The 21,888-nt window shown below is 44.1% G+C and overlaps 1 protein-coding gene across 3 annotated transcripts in view; it reads right to left on the bottom strand.

The window, feature by feature from the left end:
• The window catches only part of PTPN3 (protein tyrosine phosphatase non-receptor type 3), a 339,148-nt gene that overhangs the window by 267,441 nt on the left and 49,819 nt on the right, over positions 1-21,888 (bottom strand). Inside the window, exon 1 of one of the 3 annotated variants that reach the window (XM_045007230.1) lies at positions 13,387-13,493. The exons of 1 other annotated variant lie outside the window; for it this stretch is intronic. The gene's annotated coding sequence lies outside the window, so the exon portion shown is untranslated. Of the gene's footprint in view, positions 1-13,386; positions 13,494-21,888 lie in introns of those variants that run through there. One more of the 3 variants, XM_045007231.1, reaches the window with a different exon arrangement.

Below are 21,888 nucleotides of genomic sequence, written 5' to 3'. Positions count from 1 at the left end.
TGAGAGCAGTAGGTCAACGATTGCGTGGGCTACTTGCATCACAGCAACCCCCATGGTAGATTTGCCCATGCCAAAGTGGTTCGCTACTGACCGGTAGCTGTCTGGCGTTGCAAGTTTCCAGAGGGCTATGGCCACTCGCTTCTGCACACTCAGGGCTGCTCGCATCCGGGTGTCCTGGCGCTTCAGGGCAGGGGCCAGCAAGTCACACAGTTCAAGGAAAGTGCCCTTACGCATCCTGAAGTTTCGCAGCCACTGTGATTCATCCCAGACCTGCAGCACTATGCGGTCCCACCAGTCCGTGCTTGTTTCCCGGGCCCAGAATCGCCGTCCCATAGCATGAACGTGACCCATTGCCACCATAATCTCCATGGCGCGGCGTACCGTGCTTTGTGAGAGGTCTGTGCCACTCTCACACTTCACGTCCTCTCCGCGCTGCCGGAGCCTCCTCGCCCGATTTCTCAGCAGCTGACTGTGGAAGAGGTGTTCGATAAGGTGCGAGGAGTTGACAACGGCCATAAGTGCAGCGATGATCGCAGCGGGCTCCATGCTCGCAGTGCTGTGGCGTCTGCGCTGTCACTGACCAGAAAAGTGCGCGAACAGAGTTCCCGCCGGCGCTTTCAAGGAGAGAGGGCGGGAGTGACGGTTGAATGATGACAGTTACCCAAAACCACCCTCGACACATTTTTCCCCCAGAAGGCATTGGGGGCTCTACCCAGCATTCCAATGGGAAGCGGGGACTGCGGGAACTGTGGGATAGCTGCCCAGAATGCACCGCTTCCAATGTCGACGCTTGCCCCGTTAGTGTGGACTCACAAAGTCGAATTAGTGTCCTTAGTGTGGATACACAAATTCAAATTAATCAGGTCGAATCCACAAATTCGACCTAAGTTAAATCGAACTACTCTTGTAGTGTAGACATACCCTTAGAATAAGGCAGTTTTCCCTTTATGTTATGGATTGAGGTTAAGGGTCAGAATTACCCCGTAAGAATTTTCCAAGTACTACATGAAAATGTTTTGAACTTAAGAAAACAATACAACAGCCAAATAGGTAGTTGGCCTTTCAGATTCCAGGGTCCTAGGCAAAGGTGAGGACTTGGAATACTATGTTCAAAAAAATTGCCATAGGATCTTTATCTTACACTTGGGTAACAAAGACAGGGAGACTTTCACTATATCTGATTTATAGAGCACAATGGCATATTACTCAGAAATAAATGACAGGTCCTCAAAATCAGATCACAATCTAAACTGATTTAAAATTAGAAATGCTAACTATTACTTCTGAATAGCTACTTTAGTAAATTTCCAAGTGTAGAGAAGCCCTTAGAATTGAAGTGCCCAGACAACTTTAACCACAGCCAAGACCATATACATAATGAGATTATGATTTTGCAAACTGCCACATTGTGTTTTAAATATTGTACACTTGTGCTCCAGAACTTCACTTACAGTTTAAAAAATAGGTCACAATCCTTTTATGTTTGCAGACAACTTACAAAAGGTGAAATGACTGTAACTGAATGCCTAGGTCTGCAGGCAGCTTAAAAAGATAAAGGTATTAGCTGCCCCATTTATCTCAATGGGGTGTTGAGTGATGCCCAAAGAGGGTAATTTAAGTGAACGCATTGCTAACTATTTAACTGCTTCTTATTTTAATGGAAACATCAAGCTAATATATTTCGTCACACAGATGTATGATGGTGTCAGATATTGGAACAGAGTGTGCAGGCAGTTAATTGCTGTCAAGATTTATTGGGGTGGAAGAAATAAAGGATTCAAACCTCTTCCCATCAACATATTTAAAAAGAACAGGAGTACTTGTGGCACCTTAAAGACTAACAAATTTATTTTAGCATGAGCTTTCGTGAGCTGCAGCTCACTTCTTCGGATGCATAGAATGGAACACACAGACAGGGGATATTTATACATACAGAGAACATGAAAAGGTGGAAGTATGCATACCAACAGGCAGAGTCTAATCATTTGAGATGAGCTATCGTCAGCAGGAGGAAAAAAAACTTTTTGAAGTGATAATTAAGATGGCCCATAGAAGGTGTGAGGAGAACTTAACATAGGGAAATAGATTCAATTGGTGTAATGACCCAACCAGTCCCAGTCTTTGTTTAGGCCACAGTTAATAGTATCTAGTTTGCATATTAATTCAAGTTCAGCAGTTTCTCTTTGGAGTCTGTTTTTGAAGTTTTTTTGTTGCAAAATTGCCACCTTCAAGTCTGTCACTGAGTGGTTAGAGAGGTTGAAGTGTTCTCCCACTGGTTTTTGAATGTTATGATTCCTGATGTCAGATTTGTGTCCATTTATTCTTTTGCGTAGAGACTGTCCAGTTTGGCCAATGTACATGGCAGAGGGGCATTGCTGGCACATGATGGCATATATCACGTTGGTAGATGTGCAGGTGTACGAGCCCCTGATGGCGTGTCTGATGTGATTAGGTCCTATGATGGTGTCACTTGAATGGATATGTGGACAGAGCTGGCATCGGGCTTTGTTGCAAGGATAGGTTCCTGGGTTAGTGTTTATGTTGTATGGTGTGCGGTTGCTGGTGAGTATTTGCTTCAAGTTGGGAGGCTGTCTATAAGCGAGGACTGGCCTGTCTCCCAAGATCTGTGAGAGTGAGGGATCATCTTTAAGGATAGGTTGTAAATCTTTGATGATGCGCTGGAGAGGTTTTAGTTGGGGGCTGTAGGTGATGGCTAGTGGTGTTCTGTTATTTTCTTTTTTAGGCCTGTCCTGTAGTAGGTGGCTTCTGGGTACTCTTCTGGCTCTGTCAATCTGTTTTTTCACTTCAGCAGGTGGGTATTGTAGCTTTAAGAATGCTTGATAGAGATCTTGTAGGTGTTTATCTCTGTCTGAGGGATTGGAGCAAATACGGTTGTATCTTAGAGCTTGGCTGTAGACAATGGATCGTGTGGTGTGTCCAGGATGGAAGCTGGAGGCATGTAAGTAAGTATAGCGGTCAGTGGGTTTCCGGTATAGGGTGGTATTTATGTGACCATCGTTTATTAGCACAGTAGTGTCTAGGAAATGGACCGCTTGTGTGGATTGGTCTAGGCTGAGGTTGATGGTGGGATGGAAATTGTTAAAATCACGGTGGAATTCCTCGAGGGCTTCTTTTCCATGAGTCCAGATGATGAAGATGTCATTAATGTAGCGCAAGTAGAGTAGGGGCGTTAGGGAACGAGAGTTAAGGAAGCGTTGTTCTAAGTCAGCCATAAAGATGTTGGCATACTGAGGGGCCATGCGGGTACCCATAGCAGTGCCACTGACTTGAAGATATATATTGTCCCCAAATGTGAAATAGTTGTGGGTGAGGACAAAATCACAAAGTTCAGCCACCAGGTTAGCCGTGATATTATCGGGGATACTGTTCCTGATGGCTTGTAGTCCATCTTTGTGTGGAATGTTAGTGTAGAGGGCTTCCACATCCATAGTGGCCAGAATGGTGTTTTCTGGAAGATCACTGATGGATTGTAGTTTCCTCAGGAAGTCAGTGGTGTCTCGAAGATAGCTGGGAGTGCTGGTAGCATAGGGCCTGAGGAGAGAGTCCACATAGCCAGACAATCCTGCTGTTAAAGTACCAATGCTTGAGATGATGGGGCGTCCAGGATTTCCAGGTTTATGGATCTTGGGTAGCAAATAGAATACACCTGGTTGGGGTTCCAGGCATGTGTCTGTATAGATCTGTTCCTGTGCTTTCTCAGGGAGTTTTTTGAGCAGATGGTGTACTTTCTTTTGGTAATCATCAGTGGGATCAGAGGGTAATGGCTTGTAGAATGTGGAGTTAGAGAGCTGCCTGGCAGCCTCTTGTTCATATTCCGACCTATTCATGATGACGACAGCATCTCCTTTGTCAGCCTGTTTGATTATGATGTCAGAGTTGTTCTTGAGGCTGTTGATGGCATTGTGTTCAGCACGGCTTAGGTTATGGGGCAAGTGATGTTGCTTTTCCACAATTTCAGCCCGTGCACGGTGACGGAAGCAATCTATGTAGAAGTCTAGTCTGTTGTTTCGACCCTCAGGAGGAGTCCATGCAGAATCCTTTTTATTAGAGCATTGGTAGGAAGGATTCTGTGGGTTAGTATGTAGTTCAGAGGTGTGTTGGAACTATTCTTTGAGTCAGAGACGGCGAAAGTAGGATTCTAGGTCACCGCAAAACTGTATCATATTCGTGGATCTGGAAGGACAAAAGGAGAGTCCCCGAGATAGGACAGATTCTTCTGCTGGGCTAAGAGAGTAGCTGGAAAGATTAACAATATTGTTGGGTGGGTTAAGGGAGCTACTGTTGTGGCTCCTTGTGCCATGTAGCAGTTTAGACAGTTTAGTGTCCTTTTTCTTTTGTAGAGAAGCAAAGTTTTTGTTGTAAATGGCTTGTCTAGTTCTTGTAAAGTTTGTCCATGAGGAAGTTTGTGTAGAAGGTTGGTTTTTCATCAGAATATCTAGTTTAGAGAGTTCAGTCTTAATCTTCCCCTGTTTACTGTATAGGATGTTGATCAGGTGGTTTCGCAGTTTCTTTGAGAGTGTGTGGCACAATCTGTCAGCATAGTCTGTGTGATATGTAGATTGTAATGGATTTTTTACCTTTAGTCCTTTTGGTATGATGTCCATCTGTTTGCATTTGGAAAGGAAGATGATGTCTGTCTGTATCTGTACGAGTTTTTTCATGAAGTTGATGGATTTCCACTCCATACGGCTAAATGCAGTGCCTTGCATAATGACAGGTTTCAGAGTAGCAGCCGTGTTAAGTACTCCTGTTCTTTTTGTGGATACAGACTAACACGGCTGCTACTCTGAGCTCCGAGCCCCACAAGTGGTGGGGGCCCCCGGAGTGCCAAGTGGGCCCCAGCAGCTGCCAACCTTCTGGGGCTGGTGTGGAGACCCCGCCACAGAGCTCCTCATTTTGTCATGAATATGTTTAGGATAAGTCACAGACAGGTCATGGGCTTCTGTGAATTTTTCTTTATTGCTCATGACCTGTCTGACTTTTACTAAAAATACCCATGACAAAATCTTAGACTTATGCATGAGACTGGCTTAAGTAAGGCATGACCGACTTCCAAAATGAAATTAACTCAAGGTTTCTTTGAAAGGCCAGAAGTGAAGCTAGTGACACTATGCCTTTTAGCAGAAACCTAAAGAAGACATAGCCAAGGAGAACACAAACATAGAGCTCATAATAGGGTATGAACTGGAAAATAAGTTATACCCTTTTTTCTTAAGAACATCCAGTGATGAACGGGGATGAGAAGTTACCACAAACCTTGAATTAAATTCCAAATGAACAAGAGTGCAGCAGCAGTAGTCTAGTGATTTGAGAATATGGCAGCAGAAGGAAATCTGGAAGTACCAAAGAGAGGGAGCAAAGCTGTTAACAGATTTGCCCATTACTTTGGGGTATGCTCATTTATTCGGGTTACTCTTGGGGGGGGGGGGTTGTTCTGTAATTCTATCAATGTACCGCTTGAGTCACTTATGTTTTCATATGGAGCTCTACTTCTCCCTTCTGCAAGTCCCCTCCCAATGGGGGTATCCTGCAGGACCTAGGCTGGGTTTCTCCAACCCCCGAATCGGATGAACACACCCACACACACATTAACAGAGCAAGTCTGAGCAGACCACGTCAATCATCACTGTCAAGCTGACCCCTTATGTGTCTTTGGACACACTGGGCTGGATGAAGCAGCACTTTCAAGCTGTTACCCTTATGCGTCCCAGATTCAGCACATCCCTGTCCCCACTCTCACATCACAATTGTACAGGCAGTGACCTACTTGATAAGCAAACCCCACAGTATTTTGGGTGCTGCAGGGATCTTTAGCTTAGGTAAAAGAAGTGTTGCTGTAGAGTGAATGGGGGAAGCTAAAAACACAAAAAAGTTCAGCAAGAGAGAGAGAAGCAACCAACTTAACCATAAAAGTTATGTATTGAATAATAGTGATAACTACACAAGGAGGGCTAAACCAACATAACATACATTATTAAAGGTTAATACCTAAGGTAGAAAGGAAAATAGAGAAAGAGAACAAGAAGGGGATCTCACCGCTCCCTGAAGCTTGAACTGGTCGGAGTTCCCAGGTGATGGTGGTAGTTCAGGGTCCTGAGGGCGGGAGACTGGCAGAGTCCCCAGCACAATCAGACAGGAGAATACGGAGTCTCAGTGGAACTGATGTATAGTTTGGATCTAAGCATCAGAACACTGACCGGAGGGTGAGTAGGGATTTTTGTAGAGAAAATGCAATGGTTCAAGGGAGAACACTAGATTTGTTTATGGGTAAACTGATGACTCAAGAGTTTTCTTTAGGCTAGACAATAGGAGCTGATCACTCTTGGCTATGGGTTGTTTTCTCTTCCAGGGAGCTCACAATGCAACTAGGCTGCTTCAGTATTTTGGATATCAATCAAGGATTAATTACTAGAATTGGTCTGATAATTGATGAGCTGGGTGTGTGCAGGCGTAGGTTCATTAGCATCTGGAGCAGAGAGTCCCATGATGCAGTACTTCCCTGCTTTTTCTGGTCCCAGAGTTCAGTTTGGTTCTCTGTTCTCCATTCCGTATGCAAATTGAGATGTCTCCCTGTCCCATCTTTCATGCAGATGAGGCTAGGGGAGTTGTCTCTGTTCTTCATTCTGTATGCTAATGGAGATGTCTTAATCTTGTCACTCTTGTCAGGAGGGGTCTAGGGGTCTCCCAGCATCCTTCACTGCTCTCTGCAAGTTTTTTACTCTGATGGGTTTTGGTTTAAGCAGAGGCTGGGGGGGGGGGGGAAGGTGTCTTTCATGAGTCAGGCTTGATACTGCACCCTGGTTCCCCAAGAACACAGAGCTGACTGGTATCAAAGTACAAGTTTTTGAAGATTTCAGATAAACGTAAAGACCTGGACTCCACTGACAACAAAGGAATTCCACTAACATTTTAGACCCATGAATGAACAACCAAGTTAGGTGATAAACATTTAGAGTTTCTCTCTACAAGGATTAAAAAGGTGTCTAAGAACACATTCGCTAATATGTGCTAACTAAAGCCATGTTATACTAGGAAAAAAGTATGTTTACAACAAGATAGCTAACATGTTAAAACCCTTGTGTAGACAGGGCAAATTGAAGTTTTAGGATCACTCTAGGTGTTCCCCCCAATCAACTACAAAGTAGGACTACAACTTGCCCTATCTACAGTAGGATTTTTACATCCGAAGAAGTGGGTATTCACCCACGAAAGCTCATGCTGCAAAACGTCTGTTAGTCTATAAGGTGCCACAGGTTCTTTGCTGCTTCTAGGATTTTAGAGCATTAGCTCTCTAGTATAAACATGGACTAACACACTCTAGCGTGTAGAAAAGGTTTGCTGTACTTTGGCATTTGCTAGCTAATCTTCAACTTGATCGAAGTACAACTTGTGTGATCTACAAAAACTATTATTTAGCATTATTTAGAACTTTAGCTAACATATTTTAAAAAGTTATCCTATTCAAAATAAACCATCAGAGCTAGCGTGTCCTGTAACATTGATACAGCCACACTAATCAAAGGGCCTGCAAACACTTACATATGCTTAACTTTAAGTACATGTGAAAGACTTTGCCTAGATGCAAAAGTTGTACTTCTAACTATAATGCTATAATTAAAGCAGTATAATCTTCCCCTAGTGTGTACACAAATATATCTGTATTAAACCAGTACAGTAGTATAGCTATTCTCTTGTGGGAACAGAAATAAGTTAAACCAGTATAAATAAGTCCACTCTAGCATGTTTACCTGTGTAACTATTAAAAAAATAATCATACTCCTTAAATGAAACAGTTATATCAGTACAAAACTGTGTGTAGACCCAGCCTAGGTGTTTGCAGAATGAGGGCCACAGACTGGAGTTCATCAATATTGAAGAATAAGACATTGATATCAGCAATTGTAGCTAAAACAATGCAAGGATCATTAAAGTACACAGAAACAGTAGTACAGGTCAGAGCTCATCTTCCTGCAATTACTGACCAACTTCAACATCATGACTAAGAGAAAGCTAGAGTCACTAAATAACTAGGATTATCTAGAAGCATTAGAAACAACAAAACAGCAACATGTACTAAGCTTTTTGGATTGCATGCATGTAGACTAAACTCTTAAGGAAGCTGCATAATTGTTTAAGAGAACTTAAGTTATCAAGCTACCATCACAGGAAGGCTAATGGTACATAGCTTATTAGGATTAGCAGCTGTGGCTGGGAAGTTTAGTACCTCTTTTCCTCTTGACTTCCACAAGTGTGTGTGTGATTAAAGCTTGGGAGATTACTATGTTAGCAGGATGCGCCTTGGCTGCTTTAGTACATTAAGTAGATGCACATAATCCATTATGTAACATAATAATGAAATAATACTTCAGTCTGTTTCTTTGTTCATATAATTGCTCTCTTCCCTAAAACTTTTTTTTTTGTCTTTATTAAGTAAAACAGAGCTGGGCTTGAAAGGAAAAGCAGCTCTCCACTCTCAGTAGGAGAAAATAAAGAAACTAGCGGAAGTGTTAAAGTTAGAGTTGGTCGGGGAAAAAAATTGATGGAACCATTTCCCATAAGAGAATGCTATTCCAGAGACAAAATGTTTCATGAAATTGTGACATATAACTCAAATATTCAATACCATCATTTAAATCCTCTTTCATTAATATAATTTATTGTGGAATAACTTTCCAATTTGCAATTTCAACATAGGATAGTTGTGAAAAACATCAAGACCAGAGTTACTTGAATCTTTGTTAGTGACAACCCAGACTGCTAAAGTAAAAAGTCATGGGGGATAACAGAAATATCATAATCAGAATTGCAGAATGGAGTGCAACATTTATAACATAGACTGTTTCAATGAATGTGTTGAAAAGATAAAATAACTTGTTTCAAGTACTATGAGCTAGATCCACAAAAGGTCTTAGAAACAGCAATGCTGAGCATTACAACATCTAACTTTTAGGGGCCCTGCTGCCAAGTGAAATCTTTAGCCTTGAGTTAGTCACCCAGCCTCCCTATACCATCCACAGGGAAAGTTATGCACTTGAGGATGGGATTCACAGAGGACAACATCCTGAATGGGGTGCTGCCTAAACTAGACAACAGGAAATGCTGAGGAGTGGAATCTAAGCCACACTCCTCAAAGACAGTTAGGCACCTACCTCTGGGCCAGAGCCCAGAGTTAAGTAGTCTGGAGTGATTATCTCCACTCCAGATTCATAGCCATGAATCCATTCCTGGAATTAGACACCTAAGCCACATCAGCCCTTTCTCATAAACATACATACACAGAGAGAGAGAGAGCACGAGCAAAACCTCCACTCTATTATAGTCAATAACCTGGTGGTCAAGGCATTTACATGGGATGTGGTAAACATGGGCTCAAGTCCCCGCTCCAAAAAGGGCAGACTGGGGATTTGCAAACAGGTATCCCACATTGTAGACAAGTATCCTAACCACTGAGCTATTGGCTATGTACGCACATATGCACACACACACACACACACACTTTGAAAAATTCCCAATCTGCTCACACTCAGCTGTCCCGGACTGGGCCTGATCCAGTCAACATGTGCTGAAAATGCCTCCCAGATCAGATCCCACAGGCAAAAAAGACTGAGGTACACCTAATCGGAGAGTCCCAGTGGGGCTGCTGAGCAGCTCAACACTACCAGGATTTAGGTGGTTTTGTGCATTCTCACCGGCAGAAATTTAGACACCACAAGGAACCTCCAAGGTTAAGCAGCAGCTGAGTGGCAGTTTTAAGGATCTCAGAGTATGCCTAAATGTTGGACTTAGGCATGGCTAAGTCCCTTTGTGGGTTCGAGCCCTGTGTGCCTTATACTGTAAAAACTATGACTTGTAAGATAGCTTATTCTTAATTGTGCAATGGGATACTAGATGGGGAGGGCTCTGACTTACTACAGCCAATTCTTTCCCAGGTGTCTGGCTGGTGAGTCTTGCCCACATGCTCAGGGTCTAACTGATGACCATATTTGGGACTGAGAAAGAATTTTCCCCCAGGTCAGATTGGCAGAAATCCTAGGGTTTTTTAAACCTTCCTCTGCAGTATGGGGCACAGGTCACTTGCAGGTTTAAACTAGTGTAAATGGTGGATTCTCTGAAACTTAAAAGTCTGTAAACCATGATTTGAGGAATTCAGTAACTCAGCCAGAGGTTAGGGGTCTATTACAGGAGTAGATGAGTAAGGTTCTGTGGCCTGCAATGTGCAAGAGGTCAGACTAGATGAGCATGATGGTCCCTTCTGACCTTAAAGTCTGTGAATCATTGATTATACAAATTAAGTCAAACACTCGACTGATTCACAATAATACAAAACCAAACAAAACAGAATATATATTTCTTCAAGATCCATGAGCTAGCAAATGATTGAGAGAAGAGAATTTTTAAAATTATCTACTGTAGTGCACTCTTTCCAATATAAGAATTGTGCACAGTTGTCTCTGATGCAAAACTATTCTCATAAAATTCAGTGGGTATAGGGGAACACTTCCACACAGGACTGAAGGAAAAAAGGGCTACAAGCTCTGCACAAAACTCTTAATACAGACACTTGTGTATTACTATCTTTAAAAAGATACAAACAAACAAGTAGTCGTAACTGTCTATTTAGGATCAGAGTCTCCTTTTTTATTTTTAATCTGATAGTCAAATTTGTAGCTACTACACATTAAGACCATCAGCAAATAAATAAGGAAATATAAACACTGATAACCATATTGTTGTTTAGTCTACTTAACACAATTCTTTGGCTTTAATTACTTTTGTATACATTAAAATTCTTGAGCTGGTGAAAGATTATTGTTACTGAACTTCATAGAAAAAATGCACAGGAACATATTGAAAAACTGTTTCTGTATCACTGAAGTAAGCCAAATTTAAAAAACAGGAGTCTTAAATAAGTTTTGCTCTCAAAATATTAGAGTAGGTGAGGGAAAACACAGATTTGATGTGTAAAAGTAATCAGTTTCCACAAAGTATCCATATTATAATCATTGTTCTGACTTTGTTTATTAAATTTTCCAAGTAAGAAGTGTTACTGGCCTGTCTCTACGTTAGAGGGACTGATCACTTAAAAATTTACTGTGGATACAGTTTACCAATTGTCCAGAGAAGTGATTGTTAAACTACAAAGTTTACTTTGGTCACTTCAGTCTAATTGCTAAAGCAGTCTTTTCAAATTGATAAAGTTTTCTGAAACAAGAAAGATATACTACAGGAATTCAGTTAGTATTAGAATAACATTCAGTGTTCTTTCCAATTAGAAGTGTGAATTAACTGCCCCAATTATAAAACATGTAAAAACAGGGGATAAATGATAGACACCTTATAAATGTTTATCATTACAAAACCTCTAGCAAGTAATTTGGTGTTTAAGAATCTGCATAAGTAAGGATCAGATATGTCACTAGTATTAAGTGTTTCACGAAACAAAAAAAATGTTTTCTCAATAATCTTATCAACACAAGACATTTCTTCAAATAACTTAATTGGAAAAATACTTTGAAGATGTACAGTGCTATATATGTAATAATTATTCCTACTATTTGGCACATGTTCCTTTTCCAATATATTTAAAATAAGAAATGTGGTTCTAAATGGATGTGTTAAACATGATTTGTCTTCTCCTAGTCAATATTTTTCCCCACAATAAGACAGTGCCTGACGAAGTCAGTGTCACCAAGATTGCATTATTCGCATTTCATTAGCAGTTATTCAGAATCCACTAGTTACAAGGGGATCTCATCTTTCTTTTCTCGCTCCTGTTTGTCAGCTGTTTCCTTTGGAAGTGGAAACACCCAAGTATTAAGACAATTATTTGTTGTTCTTCTTTACAAAAGTTTAAGACTTTTTTTAAAAACAACCAAATAATGATCCTCCTAAATGTGAATGAGTATAGAAAAATTGAACACAGTTATTGAAAAAATAAGTTTTAAGAAAATGATACAAAAGTTCTGCTATAACAGCACTTACACTTATAACTGAAAGCCTCAAATGTATTACTACAAGTAAGTAATGTTTCAAATGCTCAAATTAGCAGTGTCTGTATTTAATGCTATCAATGTGTCAACTAGTTTTTAATTCTATTAGGTATTACAGTAGTGCCTGCAATGTACTGGGTGCAGTACAAGCATACAGGGAAAAACAACCCATGCTCCAAAAAGTTTAAATTCTAAAGAGACAAATGAAGCTAAGAATGGAGGCAAGAAAGACAACATACAAGTACTGTGTCTTTATAAAGCATACCGTTTACTTTCAACTGCCCTGCCTCCTCCACATTAGATGGCTAAATTGTTGGAGACATCACAGCAAAGGTGAGGTCATAAGGAGGTTCAACTGATGAGTGGAAATTTCACACTTTAAAATATATTAGATTTTACTTTGTTTACTGCTTAGTTGTGGCACCATAAACTTGTTTTCACAATGTATATATAGTAGAAGTCAACACAAGATGTGCAGAAAAAGAACTACTGAGGAAAACTGTCACCCTTTGAGGTGGTTTATATCATCTATGAAACAGCAAATTAGGAAATATTTAGTAATATGGCAACTAACATTAGATTGCAATTTTTTTTTAAAGTTCAAGTTCATTTACCTTTATTACTCCAGGGAGAAATAAAGATAACCAACTGAAAAACCCAGTTAAAACAAAGTTGTTTTAACAACAATGCTATAGACAAACTATTATTCAAGGTGTTTTGTGACTGACTTGGAGAGAAGAGGCCAGGGTGAAGAAAATGAACGGAATCAGAGTAGCCCTATAACAAAAAAAAATCCTGTTCTGTAAGTTACAGTGCAATGAACATCTGTCAACTTTTCTTTGCCATGTGAACTTTATGGGATATTTACAAAGTTTGCAAGAGTTTCCAAGACATTTATAGCCAGTTTAAATGCAGCTGGAAACAAACTCAGAGAAGTGACTTCATAAGCGAAAGATCATCCTAGCAGCGCTTGGCCAGCCTCCCCAGCGCTGCCATTCAGCGCACCTAACCTACTCGGGGAAACACGGTGTGGCACAGACTGGAGCTAGTAACAGCTGCTTGGAGCCTGGAAAGCACCATCCTCCAAGGACACTAGCTATGAACCCGGCGGTGCCCGGCGTCGGGCTGGAAGATGCTGATCTGCATCTGCTTCCCCTGCCCTCCCCAAATCCTCGGACCCCCCCCTCTGCCCCCCCACCCTCGGGACCCCGCCCGCCGCACGGGACAGCGGCCAAGGAGACCGACCTGGGGCCGGGTAACCCCCAGGCGGCTCCCTACCGCCCGCCCACAGCAAACTTTCGCCCCGGCCCCAGCGCAGCGCAGCGCAGCGGGCGGCTCCCCGGGCAGCGCCCCCGCCCCCGCCCCCGCGCGGTACCTGCCGCACCATGGGCCAGCGCCGCCCCGCTGCTCCCGGCCCGGGGCTCCTCTCTCGCGCCGAGCAGGTGCCGGGCTCCCCGCGCGCCACCAGGAAGCTGCGCCGGACCTCGCACCACGGACCCGCTCCCAGCGCCAGCGCCGCCGCCGCCGCCTCCCCGCTGGGCTCGCCCGGCAGCCCCGCTGCGCCCGCGCCCGCCCCCTAGCGGCGCCCGCGAGCCCCGGCCGCGCTCGGCAACCCTCGGCCGCGGCCGGAGGGGGGCGGGGCGCGGGCCGAGTGACCTCACGGGGCGTGGCGCGACACCCCCCCCCCACGCACCCCGCCCCGGACGCGCCTGCGCAGCGGAGCCGCCCCGCTCCCGCCGCTTGGGAGAGGCGGTGGCAGGGACCCACCCTGAGCCCCCTTGAGAGCGGGGTGCTCGGTGCTGGACAAAGCCGGGGGAGGGGCGGCCCCTGCCCCCAAGGGGTTTTGAGCTTCTCTGCACTTGCCAGCTGGGGTATGACTCGTCCTGTGCCGGTGACCCTGCCGCCCGTACACCACCAGGTCCCGGGGTGCATTGAGTGTCTCCGCCTGCAAAGTGTGTCCCTCAGAGCGGACTAGGGGAGGGGTAGTAGTGCAGGGTCCCCTGGCACAGGGCTGGCAGGCTGCTGCAGTGTAGAGTCACACCTCAGCTTAGGGTTGCCAGCTGTCTAATCACACAAACCCAAGCATCCTTGCCCCGCTCTGCTCACGCCATCCCCCTTCCCTCCCTGGTGCTGTTCTCTCTTTCCTACCCTCGTTCACTTTCACTGGGCGGGGAGAGGGGGTTTGAGTGCAAGCTCTAAGAAGGGGCTCAGGGTTGGGGTAGGCTTAGCAACTTCCTAGTCACACAAAACCAAACATGTTTGCCCCACCCTTTCTTTTAAACCCCCATCGCTCAACCTCACTCGCTCATTTTCGCCAGGCTGGCTCCAGGGTGCAGGCTCTGGGGTGGGGCCAGAGATGAGGGAATTGGGGTGCAAGAGGGTGCTCCGAGCTTGGACTGAGGGGTTCAGAGGGGGATCAGGGCTGGGGCAGGGGGTTGGGGCACGAGAGCTCAAGGGTGGGGAACCTCTTTTCTGGCACAGGCCATTGACCCACATTAAAAAAAAAATCAATCATGGGCCATTCACTCACCTGTCCGGGGGGTACTCGGAGGCTCAGGGCTTCCCCCTGCAGTGTGGCAAGCTGGTGCTTGTGGCTCCAGCCCCTCAAGGGGGTGAAGCAGAGACTCAGGGCTTTCTCCACTTGTGGCTCTAGCCCCCCGGGGGGGGAGCAGAGGCTCAGGGCTTCCCCCCACAGCTGGGACAAGCCGACACAGTGGATCCAGCCCCACAGGGGGATGCTGCAGGCTGGATTAAATTAACTGGAACTGGCCCGTGGGCCCTAGGTTCCCTCCACACCCTACACGTAGGAGACGGAGTGGGGGACATGCCAGCTGCTTCCCAAGAGCCAGGAGGAGCACAGCGCTGCCAACCAGACAGTCAATGTCCCAGTCAGCAGTGCTGACCAGAGCCACCAGGATCCCTTTTTGATTGGGTGTTCCGGACGAAAACCAGACACCTGGTCACCCTAGGCTGGGGCAGGGGCTTGGGGTGTAGGCAGTGGTGTGGGCTCTGAGAGGGGGCTCAGGGCTGGGTCAACGGACTGGGGTGCAGGAGGGGGTAAGGGGTGTGGGCTCTGGGATGGAGTTTGCGTGCTGGAGGGCGCTCAGGGCTGGGGTAGGGGGTTGGAGTGTGGAAGGGGGTAAGGGGTGCGAGCTCCGGCCGACCAAGCAGCACTTACCTCAGGCAGTTCCCGGTTGGTGGCGCAGCAGTGCTAAGGCCCTGGCCTCGCACCACCCCCGGAAGCGCCTGGCACATCCCTGTGGCCCCTGGAAGAGTTCTAGGGCCTCCGCACACTGCCCCTTCCTGAAGGCGCCACCCCCACCTGCAGAAGCTGCCCCCGCAGCTCCCATTTGCCACAGTTTCCAGCCCATGGGAGCCGCAGTGTCGGCACTCGGGGCGGGGGCAATGCGCAGAGGCCCCTGGCCCCTCCTCTAGGGGCACCAGGGACCTGCCAGCCGCTTCTGGGAGCAGCGCGGGACCAGGGCAGGTAGGTAGCCTGCCTTAGCCCTGCTGCACTGCCGGACTTTTAGCAGCCTAAAATCTCGCTGGGAGATAGAGCCCAATTCTGGGAGACTCCTGGTCAAACTGGGAGGGTTGGCAACCCTACCTTAGCTTGGCATGAACTAAGCAGTCCTATAGACTCTCTCAGGGCCCAATTCCACAAAGTATTCAACTGCATGCTTAAATCTGGGACATTCTTTGACTGATTGCTCTCGCTGTCCCTTGCATGAAATCTATGTCTTGCTTATGGATGTATCATGTATTCACATCTGGGTGCTCAAAGTTTAGGATCTATCAAATCTGTGAACTACCTGACTTGCTATACAGGTCAGAAACCTGAGCCAACTTACAGACTCAGATTTTAAGGCCAGACAGGATCACTGTGATCATCTAGAGTGATCACCTGTGCATTGGAGGCCATAGAACCTCACCCACCCACTCCTGTAAGAGATCCAGAATCTTTTTGTTACTGAAGTCCTTAAATCTTGATTTAACGACTTCAACTTCCAGAGAATCCACAGTTTACTCTAGTTCAAATCAGCAAGTGACCTATGGCCCATGCTGCAGAGAAAGGTAAAATACCCCATGGTCTCTGCCAATCTGACCTTGGAGAAAATTCCTTTCTTACTCCAAATATGATGATCAGTTATACCCTGAGTGCATGGGTCAGACCCACCAGCCAGACACCTGGCAAAGGATTCTTTGTAGTAACTCAGGCCTGGTCTACACTACGCATTTAAACCGGTTTAAGGAGCGTAAAACCGATTTAACGCCACACCCGTCCACACTAAGAGGCCCTTTATATAAGATGCTCTTTAAATCGATTTCTGTACTCCTCCCTAACGAGAGGAGTAGCGCTAGTATCGGAATTACCATATCGGATTAGGGTTAGTGTGGCCGCAGATCGACGGTATTGGCCTCCGGGTGGTATCCCACAGTGCACCACTGACCGCTCTGGACAGCAATCTGAACTTGGATGCAGTGGCCAGGTAGACAGGAAAAACCCCGCGAACTTTTGAATATTTCCTGTTTGCCCAGCGTGGAGCTCCGATCAGCACGTGTGGCGATGCAGTTAAAAATCAAAATAAAAAAAGAGCTCCAGCATGGACCATGCGGATGTGATCGCTGTAAGGGCAGGCAAATGTGTTCTATCAGCGCTCCGTTACAGAAGACGAAATTCAAAATCATTTTTAAAAAATCTCCAGACAGACGCCATAGCAGTGGCTCAGCGCACTGCTGTGTGACAAGAGTAACGGAAAGCCAGAGAATCAAATGGACACTCATGGAGGGAGGGAGCGGGGACTGGAGGACTCAAGCAATCCCTCATAATTTCTGCGGGATCTGACATAGATCAGCTGTGCTCTCTAGTTCTATGATACACTGGTTCTCTAGTACACTTGCCCCATATTGCTTGTCTGCCGTTGCTTTCCCAGAGGAAGGAGTGACTGACGACATTTACCCAGAACCACCCGCGACAATGATTTTTGCCCCATCAGGCACTGGGATCTCAACCCGGAAATTCCAAGGGGCGGGGGAGGCTGCGGGAACTATGGGATAGCTACGGAATAGCTACCCACAGTGCAACGCTCTAGAAATCGACGCTAGCCTCGGATCGTGGACGCACACCACCAATTTAATGTGTTTAGTGTGGCTGCGCGCACTCGATTTTATACAATCTGTTTTGCTAAACTGGTTTATGTAAATTCGGAATAATCCCGTAGTGTAGACGTACCCTCAGAGGCCTCCCACTCTATCATCCCAGTATGGCAGTTCCTATCAAACTGCAGCAGTACTATTGGACAATTCTTTCATTAGAAGGCATGCTGGTCTACCTGGAAGAAATTTGCACCTAGTTATAATCCTTCCATCTGCAAAACTTAACATCTGAAGTACAGAACTTTCAGCCTGATCAATTGAATATTAAGATCACACAATCCATTTTTCTCAACTGAACAAGTTGTTGAAAGACCAAGGCTGGAGCTGTAGATTTTACAAAAACTAAAAAGCTTGTAGTATGTGCTGCCTATTCAAGTCTATCCTTCGGAATTGTATTCCCAAAGACCTCAGCTATAGAGAAGAACAGAGGATCATATTGATTTAGAATTAGGAGGGGAAGAGTGAAAGTAAATAGTTATGATTCAAGTATTAGGCCTACTGTAGAAGTGGATCAACAGCACTAGTGGGCTTTTGACTATAGTGCAGCAAGTGACTCCCCCAAATATGATTCTGTATCTGCTAACCAGCCAAACACCTAGGTATGAAATACATAGTTGTATGGATGCTGTTGTTGATTGTCCTACATACCATATGACATTTGTTTCAGTTATGGCAAGATTGAATCTAACAGTGAAACACTAACCAATGAGATCTAATTGGTTGGTTGTAATTTTGTAATAATTATTTCAAAATTGTAGATTATATATAAATATACAAAAACTATGTTAAAAATATCAAGGTTTCAAAGTCAAGCACTCTGAAGTTAGAAAATGCCATAATTAAGATATCTATGCAACCTTAATTTGGCCACTTTTGTATATATGTAGATGTACTGTATTATGACAGTTTTTACGTGGTCATATATTAGTCTTTCCTTGCCTCATTCAGTGCATAGGATGAACAATTCATACAGCATGAGTAGCTATTCAATATTTCCTTTTATCCACATCATTCAGTGTATGGCCCCATGTCTTATTTTCCACATGCAATCCTAAACTTGCACTGATAACATTTTTAATTTCTTTGTGGGCTTTTTTACAGCATTCATCACTAGTATTTTAATGCTTCATAACATTAATTTACCTTCATAACACTCCTGAGAAGTAAGATGGGTATTATTTTCCCCATCTTACAGACAAGGAACTGAGGCACAGAGAGATTAAGGCCAAAGCTGTCAAAAGTATCCACTAATTTTGAGTGCCCAGTTTAAGATGCCTAGCACTTGGATTTTTCTGAGAACATCAATTATATAGCACTTTATATGTTCAAAGCACAGCTCCCATTTAGTTCAGTTGTAGCTTTAAGTGTTCAGCACTTCTGCAAATCAGACCTCTGGATCTCAAGTTAGGCACCCCAAAAATGAGGAACACCATTAGTGACCATCGGAAAAGTCTGGTTTGGGTGACTTGCTATCACATAGGAAATTCTGTGGTAGAAGGAGGGATCCAATTCTCCTGTGCAGCTTTCAACTCCCTTAACCATGAGAACATCTTTTCTATGCCTGCATTCCCCTGCCTGATTCATCACACACCTTTCAGTTCCCATAGCAAATGAGGCTGGGGTCCTACAAATAAGAGTTTCCTTCATATCATATCTCAGCTTCATTTCCAGAGCTTAGTCTGCCCTGTGAACTGAATGAGGCAAGGTCCTATGGAAAAAATGTGATCATGTAATTATGTAATTAAAGACTGTCTCATAATGCAGATACACAATGGGGGTGAATTAGAGTTGCACAGGCAATCTTATTTCTGGCATTTCCTAACTTTTGGGTGTTTGATTTTACAATCCTAACAAAAGTTATTTTAAGTTATTTCCTAGGCATTTTAAAAAAGCCAGTAACCCAGATATATCATTCCGCAGGACCATACTGACCACCACATGGTTCATCAGCAGGGTTGGAACCTTTAGATCCACAGCACTAGCTTCTAACCATTTGAGCTAATGGTGTAACCAGTAGGAGTAGCAGGCTGTTATTCTCTCTGTGGACCAGCACTAAAGTGGGATGAGACACACACTTTGACAAAGGGTTTCACAGCTATTTGCTGACAGCAGGGGAATACTAGGTCTCAGGAATCCTGGGTTCTATTGCAGGTTCTGCAGGGGAGTGCGTTCTAGGGGTTGTAAACCCTTCTGCCTACTTCCTCCACTGACTGTGCACCCTGTTGCCCCATCCACTGGCATGTCTTCCTCTGTTCCCTTCAGCCCCTCTCCTACCAGCTCTTACTCTACTCACAAGCGTGTACCCTTTCCCCTGTACGCTTTTCTCCTTTTCCTAGCCTGTCCAGTTCCCCTTTTTCCCATCCCCCCACCATTTTGTCACCCAGCCTGCTGCTGTTCTCCCAGCCCCTCTTCCCCCGCCCCCCACCACCACCATTACTACTACTCCCACACCCCCAGGCTGTATCCTCCCATTCCCGCTGTGTTCTTCATTTTGTTGCATTTGAGTCAGATTGCTTCCTTCCTCAGCTTCATGCTGCCTGGGCAGTAGTGGGTGGAGGCTGAGATCACTGCTCTCAGTTCTCAGAGGGGGTGAAACATGCTGTATGGAGACAGAATGTTCTGAGGCTTTTACTGCCCAACTCCAACAAACCTCTCCCGCAGATGTAGATTTTCAGAGGCTTACAATGTAGTTAAATGTGTGTGGATTTTCACAGGGACAGCAAAAGGCACCTCCCTGATGCCAGAGTGAGCCCCCTGCAATATTTCAAATCCTTGTTCAAAACCATGGAAGTGCTAGAGCTTCTCCACACAATGATTGTAAGAGTTTGTTAACATGGGTAAAACAACATATTTCCCCCAACCCCATTCTCACAAATGGTAGAACTAGGCTTGCTGAAACCTTCCAAGATATTGAGCCTGAGGCAGAAAGCCAGCAGGGGAATTTTTGTCCCAAATGGTTAAAGACTGGCACAGTTATAAGCAACTGAAGACAGGGTCTTATAATGGAAATTTTTTGGCAACCTTAATTAGGGACCAAGTATCAGAGGGGTAGCCGTGTTAGTCTGGTTCTGTAGAAGCAGCAAAGAATCCTGTGGCACCTTATAGACTAACAGACGTTTTGCAGCATGAGCTTTCGTGGGTGAATACCCACTTCTTCGGATGCAAGTGCATCTCTTGCATCCGAAGAAGTGGGTATTCACCCACGAAAGCTCATGCTGCAAAACGTCTGTTAGTCTATAAGGTGCCACAGGATTCTTTGCTGCTTAATTAGGGACATCACTTCTACTATCACATTACTTAACTATCACTTCTGCCTGTAATAGATATGCGTGTTTATCCACACACATGCTCCAAAACGTCTGTTAGTCTATAAGGTGCCACAAGACTCTTTGCTGCTTATACAGATCCAGACTAACACGGCTACCCCTCTGATACTTGACACAGTGTAATGTTTATTGCCGTTCTAGAGATATTAACGTTCCAGTGACAGTCCTTATTTTAAGTTTATTAAATATTTCTGAAACTTGCAATATGGCTCAAACTAGAATAAACAGTGGAATTTTTAAAATAATGTAAGTGGCTTAGAAACACAAATCCCCATTGAGTTTGTGCTTTGATGTCACTTAGGCTGGAGTTTTCAAAAGTGCCTATATGTTAAGTGTGCCATATGAAGATACAGGTAGTTATACATATGTACACACCCATGAAAGAGGTCATCCTTATAATTAAGCACTCATTCACCCAAATAGAAGAGATGGGGGACGGGGAGACTTTAGTGATATATCTACAATATTGTATGCAGTTCTAAACAGAGAAAGTTCTATGAACTGTAAAGCTGACTTCCAATAGAAGTAGTGGAAGCTTCATTATTTCAGCCATTTAACTCTAGGCAGGACAAATTAATTCAGAATATATTGTTTGGAACAGTTGTATGTAGGCATAGAAATGGGATGAAATTAACTAGGTAATGTTCTATCATTAATTTGATTATCTGATTACTATCACATGTATGGCTAGGAGAATTAATATGTATTTGCATGAAGAAAAGCATTTTAGACAAAAAAACCCACATCTCTCAATTTCCCCTTTGGTTCTTTCTTCATTTGCTCCAATCTGAGAGCTGCTCTTTGATTTGCTACTATCTCAAGTGTTATATTAAAGTGGTAGAAAACCTTGCTTAAGTTCACAGATACATTTTTATTGTATATACCTGTAGTACTGTTCCCATATTTCAAGATATAATAAAATTTCTTCTAAAAGAAACAAAAAATAATAATTTGAAACATGTTCCTATCACTTTTTCTTTGTCTGACATTGCTATCATGTGCCCTACATTTGGCTTTTAATATGTTAAGAGATACGATCACATCTCCATAGATCAAATTTGAATGGATCTTATTGAAATGAATCCATTCTATGCTATATTTTCGTAAGAATAAAACAGTGCTATGTGAATTCTCTATTAGATACATTTTATCTTATAATTACCACTCCCCAAAGTGCAACAAAGGGCTCGTTATATGTTATAGAGTATTTGAATTTAGAGAGGAAGCACTAAAGAATGATATTTTAATTGATCCATTTCATTTGCCTGTCTTTTGGTGAGGCTTAAGAGGTACAGAGTGAGGCCTTTAGGGAGAGTGGGGCACTTTTCTTGTCCATCTGATTGATTGATTTGCATGATGTGGATGGGGTGCAATGTTGGCTTGGCTATCTATTT

Source organism: Mauremys mutica, chromosome 2 (genome assembly GCF_020497125.1).
Source record: "Mauremys mutica isolate MM-2020 ecotype Southern chromosome 2, ASM2049712v1, whole genome shotgun sequence".
Classification (NCBI taxonomy): Eukaryota; Metazoa; Chordata; order Testudines; family Geoemydidae; genus Mauremys; species Mauremys mutica.
This window is presented reverse-complemented; position numbering and strand designations above follow the sequence as displayed.